This window comes from Hirundo rustica, chromosome 2 (genome assembly GCF_015227805.2).
Source record: "Hirundo rustica isolate bHirRus1 chromosome 2, bHirRus1.pri.v3, whole genome shotgun sequence".
Classification (NCBI taxonomy): domain Eukaryota; kingdom Metazoa; phylum Chordata; class Aves; order Passeriformes; family Hirundinidae; genus Hirundo; species Hirundo rustica.
The window spans coordinates 26,476,700-26,490,853 of record NC_053451.1 but is presented as its reverse complement, the minus strand read 5'-3'; the positions used below and the strand labels follow the sequence as shown (position 1 = coordinate 26,490,853).

At 44.2% G+C, this 14,154-nt stretch overlaps 1 long non-coding RNA gene across 1 annotated transcript; it reads left to right on the top strand.

The window, feature by feature from the left end:
• The first annotated feature begins 5,973 nt into the window (after positions 1-5,973).
• On the top strand, positions 5,974-13,163 carry LOC120749688 (uncharacterized). Its single transcript, XR_005699741.2, has 2 exons — positions 5,974-6,761; positions 10,636-13,163. It is a non-coding gene; the product is annotated as an uncharacterized LOC120749688 (long non-coding RNA).
• The last annotated feature ends 991 nt before the right edge of the window (positions 13,164-14,154 follow it).

Sequence of the window (14,154 nt, the reverse complement as noted above, 5' to 3'; positions counted from 1 at the left end):
CTTACCTTGTCTGGTCTCTCAGGGTTGTCTTCTTGGCCTCTCCTTCCAGCTCTGCACTGCTGAACTGCCAGCTGCTGCTGTTACCCCAAGGTCTGTGCTGGCAGCCAGAGCAGCAGAGCTGTGGATGTCCAGTTGTGAGCCACCAAACCCATCAGTGTGAGCTGCATCCTGGTTTGCTAGCCTTGTGCTCAGGCAGAAAGTGCTTGGGGAACTCCATGGAGACAATGAAAAAATGCCATCAAGAGAATTGTGATCCTGGCATGGCAGGAGAACTGTGGATGGCTTAGTGGCTGATGATAGCTGCAGGAACTTTCTGCTACATGACATGGTCATGCCCTATGGACCTGACTGATCCCTGCACACACCTGGCAGAGTAACTGCATGGGACACTGCCACATGGTTCCAAGAGTTTCATTCTCTCATTAGGATTGTGTATTGAAGCTGCTGGAGCACATCCACTTTGGAATGTGTACCCCTCAGTGTTTACAGTGGGGTTCCTTGCTTTCACACCCACGCCACCACCTTTCCCCTGTGTAGAGGTGCCTGTAGCTGAGCTGGTTTTCTTCCAACTCAGGCATCTGTAGCATGCTTTGTGCTGCCAGAGCACAATCATTTACGTAAAGACTTTTTTTTTTTTTTGTCCTGGAGGTTCTTGCAGACAGGATGGGTACGAGGGACTTTGTCCTGCCAGGCAGCTAGATAAAGCACTCAGTGATTCAGCATTTATTGCACCCTACGCAGATTCCTCTGTTATCACACCAGCAGGAATGTGGGGCTAGAAGGGATCTCCTAGTCATCATCATATTTCCCAGCAATGACAAACACTGAGTCATAAAGCCCCTCTTGTTAATTTATCACAGTCCATCTTAAGTCATTGGGAATTTTCTTGGCAGGTTATTCAAGAACTTCACTCTGACAGAAGGAAACTTGTTTCTGACTTGCAGCCCACATTTTTTCATAGCCTATTTTTGTCTACTTGTTCTCATGCCAGTGCTGTCTTCTAGTTAGTAGCTGTTCTTCCTTCCCGTTCTCCAACCTACTCTCTTACATGCCAATGAAGAATGTGGCCTCTTCTTCCCAGGATCCCTGGTCTACTCAGGGAAGAGACTATCTATTTTTAGTTCCCTCTAGCAGCTCATACCTATCCCTCTTTCAGCCTGCAGGGAGGATTTGAGGGTTTTATTGCTACCAGGTCACACCCTTCCCTTGGCAGCCATGTGAGGATGGCAGTATCCTGTTCCCTGCCTCCAGAAACACAGGAGGCTCAGGGTGCTGGGACAGGATCATGCCCACCTTTGAAAAGAGAGAAGAAAGACTCATTGGGATTTAGGACACCAGAAAGGCAGGCCAGAAGCAGGCAAAATTGCTGTGGGTCATCAGGAATCTGACATTTTCTCTGCAAGTCTGCAACGGCCCTGGGGTTCCCAGCACACATTAGGTCCTAGATTTACCACCACTTTGTTAATAATCTCACAGAAGGGCTGTCCATCCATGTTTCCTTTCAACACACCTCCTGCAATTGCTGAGAGATGCACCTGTGCCCGGTGAGTGTGGAAACCATGAAGAGCTTTTATTTCTCGGAGTTTCTCATGGCTTAGAAAATCCACAGGGACCCGAGTTCCTTAGAAAGCCCCTGGTACCTCTCAAGGGATTCACAGAAGGGGAAAATGAAAGCGCACCCCTCTGCAGTGTCCTGATGACATGATCCAACATAGGAACAGCATGGATGTTTTATTGGAAAAGGTGAATATAATGAGCAAGGCACCCCTCTGGAGCTGTGCACTGGTTTCCAAGCAATTGCATCTCATATCTAACCCAAATGAGTCGGGTGATATTTCAAACCAAAGAGAACGGCAGGAATAATATTAGCTGATGCAATCGCACCTTGAATTTACAGCAGTGCTAGACAGATGCATGAACAGTGGGATACTCCGTACATGATTACAGCAAATTCAATCCCTTGTTTGAAAGCAGCTGGGTTTTCATTGGGTATTTTTTAGTCGTCCCCCAAACAGAGGTGGTGGATAAAGACTTCCTTTCCTCTGACAGGTGAATCTTACATTGATGGTGAACTACACTTTGGCAAGTATCAGTTAATTTCCTTGCTATTATAGCCTTTTTCATGCCAGCAACAAAAACACATTTAGAGTTCTCCTGCTTCTGCAGTCCATTCTTCACAACCCCCCAATGGTGAGATCTTTTTCCCAGTTCTGCAAATAACTGATAGGGGCATGCTGCAGTCAGTGGGGGAGCCAGGCTCTCCCATCCCTGGAAGTCCAGCATTACTGGGTACCTGCTGTGCCTCAGTACAACACCTTTGGGCTAAACACTCGCTGCCTTCTCCTGGAAAAAAGCTCCCAGCCCCCGCTGCCTTCAGCCACAGCTGCCTGAGGGCTCCTGAATTAAGCCGTTAAAGCAGACAAGCACAACAACAAAGTGTATCCAAGGATGACATGGGGTCTAATTTTTTCAAGGAGGAAACTTGGTAGTCAACAGCCTTGTCTCTTCTACAGACTGTTATGCTTACCTCAGAGAGAAAAAACATGGTCTCTTCTGTCTCACTGGCACCTGGCATTCAGGTGCCACCTCCCTGAGCTGCATCAAGGTTTCTTCACTCTCTGTTTGCAAAACTGGATCTGAGTGTTTCACCAGCAAGGCCTGAGTGACCAGTAGGAGCTGTGAAAGAACAGGAAAACAAGAAATGATGCTCCCAGGTGGGTCCTTTTTAACTTCCTTCAACAGCAGGTTTTGGATGGCAGTGAAAATCTCAAATGTCCTCTTGAAAAAGTGAGTGAGAGGCCAGAGAAGATGGAGAAGGAGTTCAGACAACAGTCTGGAGTTTTAACAGGGGAAACCAATGTTTTTGGTGTTGAGTAGTTGGTATATGTGGGTTGTTTGTTCAGAGCAGCTGGTTTTAGTGAATTGAATAATATTTCTGTGCATGTTCATGCATATATTTGTGTCTTTACACAGGGGTAATACATCCCGCTTTCTCAGGATCATCCCACTGTCTGGAAAAATTGGAATTTGACAATCATCAATTAGAAATAGAAAAGAACCCTGCTCCCCATCAGCAAGTATGCGATTTTGACCACAAGGCAAAGGCTTTTCTAGATAATGGCAGCATTAGAAACAACCCCACAAGCCTGTGAGGTATGTCTGGTAAAGCACTTAAATAAAAAAAATTGTCTTGCAGCTTTCCACTAGGAAAAATGAGTGCCCCACAACGCAATCATACCCTGGGCTGCAGGGGGGCCACACTCCTACCAGGAGAGATGACACCTCTATGCTGGACACAGCAGGGGCCTGTTTATTTTACAGAATTGGGCTATCCTCCCCTGATCCAGACAGCATCAATCTTGCAGCAGCAGCAGGAGGTAGGGTAGGTTTTGCACTGACCACCTACCTTCCGGTACAGCTGGAAATCTAGGAACAATATCGTTTCCAACGTTATTCATCGGATTTCAAGATCGGTGCCAAGCCCTGTGCAGCCAACGGCCGAGCTGCAGAGATTCTGTCTCTCCTTTTACAGGATGATTGTAAAATAATTTCTCTCCTTGACCAGATTAGGCCGTGCTAATGCACAGTCATAAATGAGACATTGACTTCTAAAGATCTCCCTACCCTTAGGGTGGCAGATGAAAGAATGGGTCACAGCTCTGTTCTGCCACAACATGCCTGGAAGCGTTGAGAGAAACGCTCTCCTCACAGGGAAATTTCCACTGTCTCCTTGGATTTGCAAGTTTGTAAGCTACGTGTAGAGTATAGAAGAAATGCTGGGCTGACCAAAACAGATATAAGAAATTGATTTGCTCATGCCATTCAAGGAGCAAGAGCTGTTCTGCTGATGTCTGTGTCTGTGGGAAAGCGCACAGTGACTTCCACTTTTGACATAAACCTTGTGGCTTTTTTTCAGCAACTCAGCAAGCATGCCCAAGCCCAGGATAACAGAAATACCTTTAATAAACCTGAATATCATCTTTGTGGGGGGGGGGGAAAAAAGTGATCAGCGTAAGGGAAGTTCATGACACTGTGCTGAAAAGGATGTTGCTCAGACAAATTCAGCTGCTCAAGCAGATTGCTCCTTTAACACTGCTTATGACTTAAGTCCTCAGTATAATACCACTATTTTTATGACTCAGCAGTCACCAATGGAATAAATTAATTCAGGGGATGTTCCAGATAACGAGGAGTTTGTCCTGCAGCAAAAAGGTCTCCAATGAAGAGTAAAATATTAGAGGCTTGGAGTATGCAGCAATTAGCAGATTTTGATAATTGGTGAGAATGGAAATGAGAAAAACAAAGGTGAAAAAAATTGAAATACTTTATGATTGCATTATCTAACAATTAACATTCCTATGCATGGGATGCGTAATATCCCCTGCATATTAAGGCTGCAGAGAATTCCCCATAAAAATATCTTGGATTCACTTGCTTATAATTTTCAGAGTGATGAAAAGTTAAAAAGAAAGTGATTCAGGACATTCCCAAGAAGGCCAAAAAAATGCATTTGTCCCATTTCAAGTGTGTCTTGAGACATTTCCTCACACCATACAAACTGGAAATCTAGTTTTCATGAATCTTGACAAAAGCTATCCAAACTGGACCACACTTCACGACTTTAAAAATCCAAGATCACCTAGGTCTGTGGAGGCTTATTAGCACTTACTGGACAAAAAGTGATCCCCAAATCATCCTTTGGAAGTCCTGGCTGAGTATATTCTGGAGCATCTGTCAGCTGGGCTGTGCACAGGTGGTGGCCAAGCCCACCCCACCTGCCAGGCATTGCAGTGGGAGGCTGCACTGAGCAGAGAGCAAAGTGGGGTTTATCTCATTAAGTGATGACCGCCACACTGGCTGTGAGGCAGCGTGGCAGGAGAAGTTGTTGTGCAGGGCAGATGTGGAAGGAAAGAGGTAAATCTGTTTGAAGGATCTGCTGTGATTGGGGCTGGAGTAGCTGAGGGAGGAGGTGGTGTAAGAGGGGAAGATGGTGTGACTGTGGCAGAGGCAGGAAGGGAGGGAGGTTGATTTTCTGAATCAACAATGAACGGCAGTGAGGACAGAGAGAAGGATTAATCAACAGAGGATTCAGGGTTTGGGAGCAGCTGTTGGGCAAAAAAGAAAGTGAGGGAGTAGAGAAAAGAGCAGAAGTGGGGGGAAAAAAAAAGTGATGGCAGGACAAGCCAGGTGACTGGGAGGAGAACAGAGGTGGTAGGGTGTGGACCTGACTTGAGGTGGGATGCAATTAGTGGAGGCAGGAGTGGGGAGAGGAAAGACCCTAACTTCACAGTGATGGGGCAGGGAGCAAAGGAGGTAGCAAAGGAGCTGTTTGCTTTCAAGGGCCTGAAAAAAGAATAGGGGTGGAGAGAAGATGGATGGCAAGTAGCAAAATCTCCTGGTGGTACATATTGCTCTCCAGAGTTTGGGATGGAACCAAAGCATCCTTAGATTTTCATCTCATCTGCTCCCAGCATGTGGATCTGAAAGGCAAGTTTCTGATGCTTCCCCTTCCCACTGCTACCCTAACCTTTGTTAGTTGGAGAGGTCTGAGTCACCTTGGTTTTCTCTGCCAGTCCCTGGAAGAGGTCTTTGTCAGAGGGTTCTTACAAGGGGTGGATGTGCATATTATGGCATCCTTGCTAAGCTGGGTTGGCTTTAAACCAAACTGACCAGGATCCTAAAAAGCAGGACACTGTTGTCTGTGCCAAAATGGCTCTGAAACCATTCAGAAGTTGCAGAAAACTGGAATTAAAACAATGTGCACAAACCTAATTTGGCTTAATTTTGGCATGTATGACTTTGTGGAAAAGAGGCCTGGAAGGGACCTCAAGGAGCCATCTGGGGACTCCAGTCCATCTCTTTCTCCCAAGGCAGGAACAATTATTCCTAGACAATTCTTGACAAATGTTTCTCTAATCTTCTTTTGTGAAACTGACATTAATTACAGGATCACATATTTTTTTTCTTAGTGGCATCCTGCCTTAGTGCTTAAAATCTACTGGGACCATGCTGTGAAGGAGACTGGGAGCACAGCTGGAGAAAGGACAGGCTCATGGTTCAGCTTGTGGACTGCTGCCCTGGAGAACTGTCTGTGCTTCAGAGTTCCTGGGTGGTCATGGAAATCCAGCTTCTTCCAGGCAGTCATTAATTGTGTTTTCTCCATTTTCTGGGTGCACCATTTAAAAATTCTGACTCTGATTTATCGGTCCATGCTTGGTGTCCTGTTTTGATACAGTCTTAGGGCTTTAATTTTACCACCACCACCCAGACTTCCCAGACCTTGTGGCACTGGTTCTCTTAGACTGGGAAATAAAACCAAAGTTCTTGTGTGCTGTACTCAGCGCTGACTGTCATATGTCACTCTTCTCCCGCTTCTCATCTGACCCTGCCCTGTGCACTTTGTCAGCTTCCATCCACCTGGACTTTCCTTACTCTGGTTCTATGTGTATGGAACCTCACAGTCATGAACGTGATTCCCAGATCCTCTCTTTTTTTTTTTTTTTTTTTTTCCCCCAAAGACAATTCTTCTGACTATTTTGTCAAGTTCAGGTTTCTCCACAACCACCTCATCCTCAGAGGTACATGCATTCAGTGCACTTAATTACACCAATAATTAATTACCTCAGGGAAAAATCAGCAAGACACACAAGAACCAAGAGCACACAGGACACCAGGAACTACTCCAGTGGCTCACATAATCATCACAGGAATGTGGAGGATGACCTCAGGAGATCATCTAGTTCAACCCCCTCTTATTCAAGGTGGGTCAGCTATACCTGGTTATCCAGGACTGGGTCCAGTCAGGTTTTGTACATTTCCACAGATGGAATCATAGAACGGTTTGGGTTGGAAGGAACCTTAAAGATCACCTTGTTCCAGCTCCTCTGTTGTGGCAGGGACACCTCCCACTAGACCAACATGCTCAATGCCCCATCCAACCTGGCCTTAAACACTTCCTCCACAACTTTTCTGGGCAACCTCTTTCAGTGCCTCAACACCCTCACAGGAAAGAGCTGGATACACAGTAAAGATGAGACTCCATGACCTCTCCAGGTCTTTGATGACCCACAGAGTAAAAGGATGTTTTCTGGTGTTCAGGTGGATTTTCATGTTTTAAATAATGCCTATTGCTTCTTGTCCTGTCACAGGCACCTATCTCCCCGTTCATCATTCCTTCCCACTAGATATTTATACACATTGATGAGATTTCCCCCTAAGCCTTTTGGTCTCTGGGATGAATAGGGTGAACATTCCCAGATCTCTGTCTTCTCTCACATGAGATGTGCTTCAGACCCTTAATCATCTTTACTGTCATTCCAGTAAGTCCCTGTCTTTCTTGTACTGAGGAGGCCAGAACTGGGCACTGGCCTCACCAATGCTGAGTAGAGGGGAAAGATCACTTGTCTTGACCTGCTGACAATGCTTTTCCTAATGTAGCTTAGGATGCTGCTCTTTGTCCTTGCTGTGAGGGAACACTGCTGGCTCATGGCCAGCTTCATGTCCTCCAGAATCCCCCAGGTCCTCCTCTGCAGAGTCCCCAGCCTACATAGGTGAATGTGGTTATTCTTCCTAAGGTGCAGGACTTTGCATTTCCCTTTGTTGATCTCCATGTGATTCCTCTTTGATCAATTCCCCAGCCTGTCCAGGTTGCTGTGGATGGCAACACATCATCTGGTGTGTCAGCTCCTCCCAGCTTTGTGTAATATGTAAATTTGCCAAAGATGTACTCTGTCACATCATCCAGTTCATTAATGATGCTAAAAAGTATAAGACCTGGTAACAGAATATACCTCTAGTGACTGGCCTCTAGCTGGACTTTGTGCCACTGACCATGATACTCTGGGTCCATCCATTCAGTCATTTTTTGAATGACTCACTGCCAGCTTAGGTAACTCATGCTTTGTCTGTGGGGATGTTGTGGGAGACAGCGTCAAAAGCCTTACTAAAGTTAATGCAGACAACATCATTGCTCTCCTCTCATTCACCAAGACAGCTCATTGTGCTGTGGAAGGCTGTCAGGTTGGTTAGGTCTGATTTCCGCTTTGTGAACCCATGCTGACCTCATCTGATCACCTCCTTGTTCTTCATGTGTGTGGAAATGGTTCCCGTGATTTCTTGCTCCATTGTGTTTTCAGGTATTGAGCTGAGGCTGACGAGATTCTGATTTCCCAGATGCTCCTTCTTGTCCTCGTTGAAGACAGAAGTGGCTTTTGGCTTTCTTCCAGGCCTCAGGAACCTCTCCTGCTCAGTGTGATCTTTCAAAGAGTGGCCTTTCAATTACATTATCTAGTTTCCTCAGCACTTTTGGCCCCCTTGCTCAGGGGCCTGGGATTGCTGAAGGACACTGTCACCAGTAAGGCTTCCTCCTGCCTCCTGGGCTCCCTACCCCTGCTTCCACCTTTTGTGCATTTCCTTTTTATGTCAGAGTTTAGTTATGACCTCTCTGCTCAACCACACATGCCTTCTGCCACTGTTGCTTGATTTTCTTCTCGACAGGATGAACCACTCTTGAGCTTTAAGGAGATGATTAAACATCTCAAGCCTTGGTTTCTAAAGTTCAAGATCTTGATCCTTATTGTGGTCAGAGCAAGATGTTTCAGAGCATTTTATAAATGTTCCCATACATTCACACTTTGAGAGTAATGTGAATTCAAACAGCACGTTTCCAAACAGCACTCCTTACCGAAAAAGGGGATCTGTGTTATCTAGGTTCTTGTCCATCACTGATATCCTGCATCAGTGACTTTCAGAGTCCAGTTAGAAGTGTAACTGTCTTCCTGTCACCTCGTGGGAGGCTTCTTACTCCAGAGGCCACTTACCAGGCAGGAGTCTTTCCAGAGTCCTTCCATGGGCGAAGAGAAGAGACAACTGCCCCTCCTCTAGGGGCAGTTTAAAAGCAACCACGCTTGAGAATTAGAATAATCTCCTGGAGAAGTGTCTCACCTTCCAGTGACTAGAACAAATTTCTACTTTAATTGCCTGAAATATACAATAACCGCTTAATTTAAAAATACTCCCTTCTGCTGCTTTTGAAAGTGCCGCCTTTCCTGTTAATTGCATTGTGCCCTTGTTCCCGTGCTGTGAGGCAAAGAGACTATCCTTTTGAACTCAGAATGGCATCATCAGCTTGATATGGCTTAAATCCAGTCCAATTAAAAATACATAAATGTGGCACTTCCCTTAAGTCAGATGTCCTGAAATGACTCCTTTATAAAAAGGCGTTGTTAATTCTGCCAGGCCTTTTCTGCTCGCAGACTCTTTTCTTAGGGGTCATTTGTAGCGTCTCCTGCTGCAATCACACTAACCTGGTTTAAGCTCACCCATTTCCTTTCTGTGTCCTTAAATGCCTGCTCATTGTTGCCTGTTGAGTTCAGCCGTGCTCACGCTGCTGGCTTGCAGCCTCTGCAGGGTCTGAGAGGAGTGCTCATCCAAGTCTTGCAGAACAGCCTGTGAGCAATAGCGGCTGGGCTCGATCAGGAGATAAGCTTTGCTGACCATTAGCAAAACAATGGACTGTACGCTCAGTGCTGCTAAATACACAAAATAAACAGGGAGAGGAAAAAGGTTCCTCGTAACAATCATGGTCACAAAATGTTCAGGAGGAAAGGAGATTCTGGAAAAGATTGGTTGGTTGTTTTTTTGGTTTTTTTTGGTTTTTTTTTTTAAGGAATGCAATTGTTTCCATTGATTTCTAGGGCTTTTTGATGCTTTCATGCTACTGGTTTCTTGTTTCCAGCCAGTTAGATCCTGCTGCCTGATCCTGAATCCTGCCTTTTAGAAAGGCTTTTGAATTATGTCTAATAGGCTGAAATAAAAGCAACATGGGTTGTTAGCCTGATCAAATTAGGAGGTGTACAGAGTGTAAAAGATTTTATGATGTCAAGCAGTCTACAGGGAATTAGGGGAAAGAGTTATGTTTTATGGGAAACACCCAGGCTTTGTGTTTTAAAGACACAGCAGAGAGTCTTCTGTGTTCTGATTCCTGTGCCTACTTTAACGTTTTGTGTTTGCACATCCTCTAGTCTATCCACATATTTGCTAACTTTTTGTATTTGATAGCTCAGTTTCAGTGCCATATTTTCCCAGATGTTTTAGAGATTTAGAGAGAGCTCTCCATTTAAAAACAGCTGTCTCTCCATCTCAGGGCAAGGACAGCTGTCAACACCAGATGTACAATGCAAGATGCAGCAACAATTAGTAACCATTTGCCAGCCAAAGATGACGGAAGTAGTGTGCAATGGTGATTAGTGAGCAGCCGGGGACAGGGATCATTAAATCAATTAGAGTGCTTGGCAAAATTTCAGTGAACTAAATGAAAATACTGTTACATTATTTTTGGCCACTTCATAATTAGCTGTGCATTTTCTCCCAGGTTCTGAAGAGAATCACCACTTTTAATTCAGGGCTGCAAACTAGAGATCCCAGTTCATAGGCAAGACACACAACAGTGCAAGGTCACTGCTGTAGCTGGTGTATGACCAAGATTTGATGGCTCTATTCAACCATTTTGCTATGTGTTGTCTACTGTAGAGCAATCATTTCCCTCTGCATATGTACTTATAGCACAGTTTGCTTTGTGGATATCAAGAATGGCTCTAACCCACCAAACACAATTGTCCTCTTTCTCCCTTGCAGAGCTGGCTGTCCTGGGGAGACCTGTACCCATGCAGTTATATTCAGCCAGGGTAAAAACAGCTGCAACAGCAAGAGCTGGATAAGCGTTTCACTGCAGTTAAGGACGGTAATTTTGTTCTGCAGAGAGCCCTTCCAGCAAGGACAGCATCCCAGGCAGGCTTCACCAGGCCTATTGCTGCTTTCTTTGCTTCTTTGGTGATGCAAACATCTATTCTCAACAGCCTTTTCTCCTGTTGGCACCTTGCACCGTGTGCAACGCTTTAATTCCAAAAACTATTTCAATAGGAACTAGCGAATCCTCTTCCTGCGTTTGTGAGGAGGCACAATAAACCTCATCACCCTGGTGCAACATCCCCCAGCTGTCTGAAGGAGGAAGCAGAGAAAAATCTCCTTTGTTGGCTGTTGTGCCTGGCTCCCTGTACAATCCCTAGGTCATTGTGACGATTTGGAAAGCCAGCCTGGCTCTTCACCCCTGCACATGCCTCTTCCACACATCTACCAAGATCCAGCTAAAAAGTAGTACTAATCCTGGGGCTGTAGTTAAGGCTGTCTATCCCTCCAAGAATTTATCAAAAGAGCTGAAGACCTCAGGAATCAGGCTGGCTTTAACTCTTTTTACTTTGAAAGTCTCAACAGCCAGTTTGGAAGTTGATTGGGGAAGTAGGGAAATTGCAAGCATGGGACATTCATGGGGCCTTCCACCAAAACTGTGGCACAGAGAGAGCAAAGGGATGTCAGTCTTGGGCTGCTTGACTGAATCTAATGTGAGTGACATGATACAGACAAAAGAGACCAAAATTTTTTCTAGATTTGAACCCTTTCAGATTCCTGAGGACATGGGCATAGGTGTTGCTTTCCAGAACACAAGAATCTGGAAGACTTGTCAAAAGCTCATTAGACTGATAGAGCTTCTCTGGCTCTGGACACCATTGTTTTCCAGGGTTATCTATATGAACACAGTGGGGTCAGACAAATTCTGGGGCAAAGGCAACTGTCCATCTGAACAAGATGTTCTCCTGGCATGATGGGAAACCTGATGCTTTTGTCAAGAGCTAGTGGATAAAACCAGCCTTAAACATGTGCAGAACATGAGCAGGGAGAACTTAATTCCACAGAAGGATGCATCTGCCTGCCTACTGAGTCACTGATGTTTTCCACATGTTGCAATATTGCCATGAACCTGTATTTGGTGTCTGCTCATTCACCTCCACTACAAATTTGGGACACAGAAGTTGTCTGTAGCTTCTGTTACATTGAACTGTTTGGACCACTTGGCTTTATTGGTTCCAGCAAACTTACCTGGAGTTTTGCAAGGACTAGGAGCACCCATGCACATCCAGATCAGCAAAACATCAGCTGAGGCAATTCTTCTGAGGCAATTGTTAATGATGACATATTTTGTGACAGGAAGTGATTGCAAAATAGTGGGTTCTCAGGATTAAAAACTTGTGTCCTGCTCAGAAACATGAATGCAACTGGTATGTTCTAAACATAGATTCCTTCGGATTTTGTTCTGGGACAAAAATCAAAACCACTTTTCAGGATTTATTGTTTAATCATTAACGCCTGGGCAATTGGTAAATTTGTTACTGTTACAATCTCTGATTTTCCACTGAGGGAAAAAAAAAAAAAAAAGCAAAGTTAAAGTTCAACCATAACTATTGAGTTTGCCCATGCCAATCAAACAAGAGACAAGCCATTACAATGTCTCACAAAATTGTTCTCTGGATAACTGCCTTGGCAATATTAAGGAGTTAGATACAAGGCTGGTAGATCCATTAACATAATTTAGATTCTCTAGCATAGCAAGGTTCAAAAGAGCCTTGAATGATTGCATCCTTATCAGACTAGCAAGAGGCAGGCCTTTCACCATGCTTTCCGGTGGAATGACCCAGCAAGAGCTGCAAGGTAAGCAAACAGAAAATCTTCCTGCTGATCACCTGAAAAGGAGGCAATGGAGAAATTAAAAAGCAAGAGTTCCTGTGCAGGAACATATCTATTGGTTCCTGTTGGAGCAGGCCTATTCAGTTTCTGATTAGAATGACTGAGGCTTATTGTTGATATGTGAAATGCAAACAGACAAATGAAAACCCCTAAACACCTCCCCTACTCTTCTCCTGAACTCCTTAGAGCTTTGTTCTTCCCAGAAGTTGTACCAATTTTCCAATTCACTGCCACCTTATGGTATTTCAGAGAGATAACACCTCAGTAATTTCTCTCGGACACTTCACGTATTCAGGCAACCTCCCTGGGCACTTGCACATTACAGAGACATGGCAGCTGTAAAACTGCCCTGTGCATCCAGACTCAGAACAATATTGATGCTTGAGATGCTGGATTATAACAGCTTGTGAAAACTGAGCATTAAAACGTCAATTCTATTTGTATTTGCAGATTCTAAAGGGAGGTCATTTCATCAGCCAAAGGGCCAAAAATAAATAGGGACTTTGCAATGTTATTAAAAGAGAATCTTTCAGTCTGAAACAGCAACTAGTTCACTTGTGACTCTCACAAATGGTTTTAATTGTCAGTCCATTTTTGAAATTGAGGATGAAAGCTTAACAGAGGCCTGTATTGTGTGTTTAGGGTTTTTCTGAGAGTAGTCTTAGCTAAGGAAAGAATCTGTGAAAAGACTAACAGAAATTGGAGGTGCTTTATGCTTTTCCATCCCCTCAAATACATCACAATTTTCCTTTAAAACACACTTGTGGTTTCCTGGTGGATAAGAAGATGCTACAACTTGAATGCACAGGATTTGGAGACTTGGTTGCTCAACTATGAATGAAAATATGTGCAGGATTGCCAAATATGAAATACTGCAGCTGGGATTTTTTTGTAATATGCATTTCCCCCATGGATGGATAAGCTTGGTAATCAGAAACATGTTATTAGTAGCAACCCAGTTGTGGTTTTGATATAGATTACTTTGGTATTGAAGAGGAAACAGGGTGATTCTAGAGAATGGCTATACCAGATAAAGGAGGACAAGCACAAAGTTATTTTCATGAAGTAGCTTGTTCTCTGTAAGTAAATGAAGTTGATTTCCCATTTTTATTATCAGGTTGTAAAGTCATTACAAAGCTTTAAGGAACATTTTTTAAATGGGCACCATCAGTATAAATTATGCATCTATCTGATTTTTATTTACCACTATCATGAGTAACAGCAAATGCTGAAAAGCAAAGAGCTCACCCTCCCCCACCTGCTGTTTTTCAGACTGCCAACTTTTTCAAGAAACAAAGCTCAGCTGTCTCTCCCAAGTCAGTTCTCCTGTTTATGTAGTAATTTGAAAGAACTTTGTCAGAAAATAAGAAAATGTGATTTGTATTAGCATTTTGATGCCCAAAGCCAGGAAAAATAATGACTGGAATGCCTGGTGGTACATTTCAGGTAGAAGAGAGCTGGCCACTGTCTGGTGGCATATTTACTTTGTTGTTTTATGTAAGAATGCTCTTCAGAGAGCTAACCCAATCTGTATCCCTAATTTTTGACAACAGCTCTGCCAAACAGGAGAGAAAA